Genomic DNA, 6,000 nt, shown 5'->3' with positions numbered 1-6,000 from the left:
AAAAGAAACAGTGGCTGCAAGTCTGTTCTTTCCCTTGCTTGATACAGTTGGGACAACCTGGTCTCCTCCTCTTTTCAGGTGATTTAATCATACATTGACACTGCTCTTTCTCCTTGGCCTGTTGCAGTGAAGTGACTACATTAGTCAGTGCTTCTACTTGGGTGATAAGTTTACGAATCTCTTTATCCGTCTGTTCAGTTGTTGCAGCTGCTGCTTTAATTTCGGAAGCCCCCTCCATCTGGGCACTCCGAGCATGAGTAACTTTAGGTCGTGGAAGTGGCTGAAGCCGACGCTGCCTCTCCTCTTCCTCACCTGTCACCTTCACAAGCTGCCTCAGAAGAGTGTTGTCAGTTACGTTTCCAGCAGCGACAAGTTGTTTAAAATCACGACGAAGTTCACTGTGCTTGGGCCCCAAACCCTGGCACACAGTATGGAGAAATACTTCTTGAATGGTCTTAGCATCATATTTTATATCAGCAGTGCCGTGCTTGGAAGCAAACTGGATCTTTTGTTTAAGGCCAATAACACGATAAAGAAACTGCTGCGGATTTTCACTTTCGGCTTGACGTGCACACATCAAACTTTGGAACAGCTCAGTGCTACTCTTATCACCCAAGTGAGCAGTCCTTTCAACTCTTGCACAGTCAGATCCTCTTTTTCCATTAGCATCTCCTTGAAGTGACCCGGTTTAGTGATTTTTAGCACCCCTCTGATGATTTCACTCTCACTAAAGTGTTCATGTAGGCCCTCTTCAATTTGCCTGCATACGCTGTTGAAGCTAATCTCAGACGTGGAGTCACCAATCTGACCTCCATGGACTCTAAACTCCCTCCGAGAGAGATATGGAAGTTCCCTCCTGAGCACCTGGTCCTCTGTATTGCCTGGAGTTGGGTACGTCTGAAAATGGAGTGGGGGAGTGCTGGATGGTGAGGGCACGGCGTCGGGATTTGTAGCTTGAATCTTTCTGCCAAGCTCCTCGTACATCTTTAACATCTGTTGATATTCAGTGTCTGTTCTGTATGTGTGGGTATGACTAGTAGTTGTGTTTAAGTCTGGTGCTGTGTGATCAAAATGAACCTGAGCTTGGCCTGTACGCGTGTCACGTGTTTTATCTTTGTGTGCTGCGAGGTGTCGGAACTGGTTTCCTTGTGAAACTTTATCTCTTAGATCAAGTAGCACAGACATCCCCTCATCTTCCCTTGTCATCAGGCTCTTACAGACCAAAAACCCACTTACAAAGTCAAAACATCCCTCTTCATCCCCCAGTTCTACCTGTGATTCTTCCCTCTCGTCGATTTGTTCAATGTTTTTAGCAATAAGGAAGAGTTCATCAGCAGGCAGTTCACAGAGCGCTTTCCTGATCTCTCACACCAGATTTCTTCTCTCATTTGCCATCGCACCAACCACCAAGCCACCGTCACGGACAAGCTAACAACAGGATTCAATGCAGGGATCCACGACAAGCTGGTCTTTGGATTCTTTCAGTCGAGCTCCACTCCACCAGCAGGTGGCGCCGATCCCGGACGAGCCCCCAAGAACTGTAGCGGGTACAGGACTTCTGCATCAGCTGACAGTTAAGTGTTCCCAGCAAACTGTAGAATGGCGAAATAAAGACAGGACAACAAGGTGCGTGTGATCAGCTCTCGTCTTGCTGGGTTATGACCAGCAGCTCAGCAGACGACTTGCAATACACCACACTCACATAGCGCCCTCTACTGGTCTGACGGAACCACTATTCATTCAATGTATTCACACATGCAGAAACAATATAAGTGTCACCAATTGTGAAGAACCAACAACTGGGGCATCACATTTATCTTTACTTAGTTAATGTAACAATGTGATCATGTGACTCATGTTGTAGCACGGACTCTTTAGTATGTGACACTGTTTTTAGGAAGGTAACATGGCTGTTCAGTAAACCGAATGTTATAACCGTCCTGGTAGTTGCCTGAGTTATTTATATATTCACTCTTGAGAATGGGACGAGTGAAACATGGTGGCAGCGGTGGGATTTCCTTTTTCTTTTTTCTTTTCTCTCTTCTCCCCGACCGCGACTAAGTCGAGTTTTAGTGCTTAGCCGTGCAGAGCAGAGTTCGCCGAAAAACAAAAACGTGCTTGTGAAGATACGAATCCTGAAGCGCTGATACGAGTCTCGTCGGACAAGATGGACGGCACACTCGGACTAAAACCACCGCCAACATTGACGCTGGACTCAAGCAATCTGGCAAAGACATGGAAGGCGTGGAAAGAGGAATTTCAGCTGTACCTGGATCTGACCCTGTCAGGGGCGTCGGAAAGCACGAAGGTAAAACTCTTTTATTACTTGGTAGGAGAAACAGGTAGAGAGTTATGCGAAACCTTACTGGGCTCATCAACGGAGGGCAGGACAGTGAAGTCACTAATAGAAGCTTTTGATCTACACTGCAACCCAAAATTAAATGAAACCGTTGAGAGATATCGTTTCTTTATGAGAAATCATGGAACGGATGAAGGATTCGACAAGTATGTGACTGAACTGAAAATGCTTGCTAGCACATGTAATTTTGGCGACATAAAAGATTCTCTAATACGGGACAGGATTGTGTGCGGCACGAATAGCCCAAATCTGAGAGAGAGATTGTTGAGAGAGGAAAATTTGACTCTGCAAAAGTGTGTACAGGTTTGCAGGGCTGCTGAGTTGTCCAGAGAGAACAGCAAAACCATTGAGGGAAAAGTGGTGGAGGAAATTCATGCTTTAAAGCGGGTACAGGCACACAGGACAGGGAAAGATGACCAACGGAAAACGGTCATTAGTTGCAAATTCTGCGGGAAGACGCACGAAAGAGACAAACGGAAATGTCCAGCTTATGGGAAAACATGTCGGAAATGTGGCAAAGATAATCATTTCGCCGCCTTGTGCAAATTAAAACGTGAACAGAGAAAAGTTGTACACAATTTAATGGAAACTGGGAGTGAGCAATATGAGGATATATGGAGCGTCACGACGGCAGCTGTGAACAAAGTTACTAAGAGCCAAGATGGGAGGCCGTGTCAACTGTTCGCCGCTATGCTGCTCGAAAACAGTTTAGTCAAATTCCAGTTGGATTGCGGTGCAACGTGTAACATTATCCCAATAAATTTAGTAAATCCAGATGTACAAATACGGAAGACGGACCAAGTGCTTGTGATGTACAACAAAAGTACACTAAAGCCAGTAGGCAAATGCCATCTGAAATTGAGAAATCCGTGTAACAAAAAACTGTACAGACTGGAGTTTATGGTCGTTGATGCACACTCTGCAGTACCGTTACTAGGAAGCAGAGCAGTCCAGGGCATGAAGCTGGTTGAAGTACAATCGGAGAATATCCTGGAGGTGGATAATGTTATGACAAGGTTGGACAGTGATGACACGGTCGGGCAATGGACAGTGAAACAAATTACAGGAGAGTTCATAGATGTTTTCACAGGAGATGGCTGTTTACCAGGCCACTATAAGATAGAGATAGATAAGGGGGTGGAGCCAGTGAAACTGCCAAAACGGAGAGTACCAGTTGCAATGATGGGACCACTAAAGGAGGAGCTGAACAGTCTCCAGGAACGAGGTATAGTCACACCGGTAGAACGGAGCACGGACTGGATAAGCAGTCTGGTTGTCGTGAAGAAACCCAGCGGCAAGTTGAGGATCTGCATAGATCCTAGACCGTTGAACAAGGCTTTAAAAAGGAGCCACTTCCCTCTGCCCACAATTGAGGACATTTTACCTGAGCTGTCAAAGGCAAAAGTATTTACGGTCTGCGATGTAAAGAACGGTTTCTGGCATGTCCAATTGGACGATCCGTCGAGTTATCTTACAACGTTTGCAACGCCCTATGGGAGATACAGGTGGTTGAGAATGCCTATGGGAATAAGCCCAGCACCTGAGGTCTTCCAGAGAATGCTGAATCAGGCATTAGAAGGACTTCCAGGTGTACACATAATCGCAGATGATGTGTTGATAACGGGGGAAGGTGAGACACAGGAAATGGCGTGTAAGGACCATAATGACAAATTGAGATTGTTTTTAGGCAGATGCCGAGAGAAGAATATTAAGTTGATGTCGACAAATTCAGACTTAGACAAAGTGAAGTGACATACATGGGACATTTGCTCACGTCGGAAGGCCTAAAAGTAGATCCAGAGAAAGTAAGGGCCATAAAGGAAATGCCAAGACCAACTGATGTGAAGGGTGTACAGAGAATTCTGGGCATGGTAAATTATCTGTCCAAGTTTTGCGGACACCTTTCAGATCACTGTGAAGTGCTCAGACAGCTGACACACAAGGACAGTTTGTGGGACTGGTCTGAGGTTCATGAAGAGGCCTTCGAGAACATAAGAGACCTCATAACCAAGGCACCGGTATTGCGCTACTACAGTCTCATGGAACAGCTGGTTCTACAGTGCGATGCCTCGGAAACAGGCCTTGGTGCAGCATTATTGCAAGGTGGAGAACCTGTTGCTTTTGGAAGCCGCTCACTGTCTCTGACTGAAAGGGGCTACGCCCAAATAGAAAAGGAGTGCCTAGCCATAGTGTACGGCATGGAGAAATTTCACCAGTACACATATGGACGACCGGTGATCATACAGTCTGACCATAAACCTCTCGAGAATATTGTCAAGAAGCCACTGCTGAGTGCACCCAGGAGGCTTCAAAGGATGTTAATGAGATTGCAGAAATATGACTTCACCATTACATATGTTCCAGGAAAGGAGATGCTGCTGGCTGATGCGTTGAGCCGAGCGTATCTGGAGGACACAGCACAGGAAGGATCTGTGGAAAAAGAGATCGAAAGTGTGAACATGATTCAATTCCTCCCAATATCGGAAGAGAGAATAAAGGCGATCAGAAGTGAAATGGACAAAGATGACACACTTCAGACGCTAATACAGACAATAAGAGACGGATGGCCAACAAACAAAAGAACTATACCAGGTACAATAGATCACTACTACTCAATCCAGGACGAACTGTCAATACAGGATGGTATTGTGTTCAGAGGGGAAAGAGTTGTGATACCAGATGCTCTCAGGACTGACATGATACAACAAGTTCACTCAGCACACCTGGGTATTGAAGGATGCTTGAGGAGAGCGAGAGAATGCCTCTATTGGCCTGGAATGAATGCGCAGATAAAGGGATACATAGAGAAGTGCGATCTGTGTAGAGCACTGGGAGTAAAACAACAGAAAGAATCACTCTGCCCACATGAAGTGCCTGAAAGACCATGGTCTAAAGTGGGCACAGATCTGTTTGTTTTCAATAACCGTGATTATCTGATCACTGTGGACTATTTTTCAAATTTCTGGGAGGTGGACTACTTGCAAGACACAAAGTCTTCCACTGTGATTAACAAGTTGAAAGCCCATTTTGCCAGGCAGGGCATACCGGACATTGTGTTTTCAGACAATGGGCCACAATATACGTCAACCGAATTTCAACATTTTAGTAGACGTTGGGAGTTCCAGCATAAAACGTCCTCACCTACTCACCCGCAGAGTAATGGGAAGGCGGAGTCGGCTGTCAAAACAGCAAAACGTCTGATGCAGAGAGCCAAGATGGCGGGACAAGATCCCTACCTTGCGATGTTGGATCACCGAAACACTCCGTCACAGGGTCTAAATGCAAGCCCTGCTCAGAGACTGCTAAGCAGGAGGACACGGACGCTACTCCCGACACACAACAATCTGTTGAAGCCGAAAGTGATAGACACAACACAGGGACTGAGACATAATCTACAACGACAAGCAATGTACTACAACAGACACGCGAAGGACATGACCACACTGAAGCCAGGGGACCACGTAAGAGTGCAACCGACACAGCCACAGAGGGTCTGGCAGGAAGCTACAGTTATAGAACCGGTCAACACCCGGTCTTACAGGATTGAACTGGACTGTGGAGGTGTTCTGAGGAGGAACCGCAGGTACCTAAAGCACACGGGCAGTCGAGACCCGGTCATGAGAGAAGAACAGTGTGCTGAG

The sequence above is a fragment of the Paramormyrops kingsleyae genome, chromosome 4 (assembly GCF_048594095.1).
Source record: "Paramormyrops kingsleyae isolate MSU_618 chromosome 4, PKINGS_0.4, whole genome shotgun sequence".
In the NCBI taxonomy this organism is placed as follows: Eukaryota; Metazoa; Chordata; class Actinopteri; order Osteoglossiformes; family Mormyridae; genus Paramormyrops; species Paramormyrops kingsleyae.
This window is presented reverse-complemented; position numbering follows the sequence as displayed.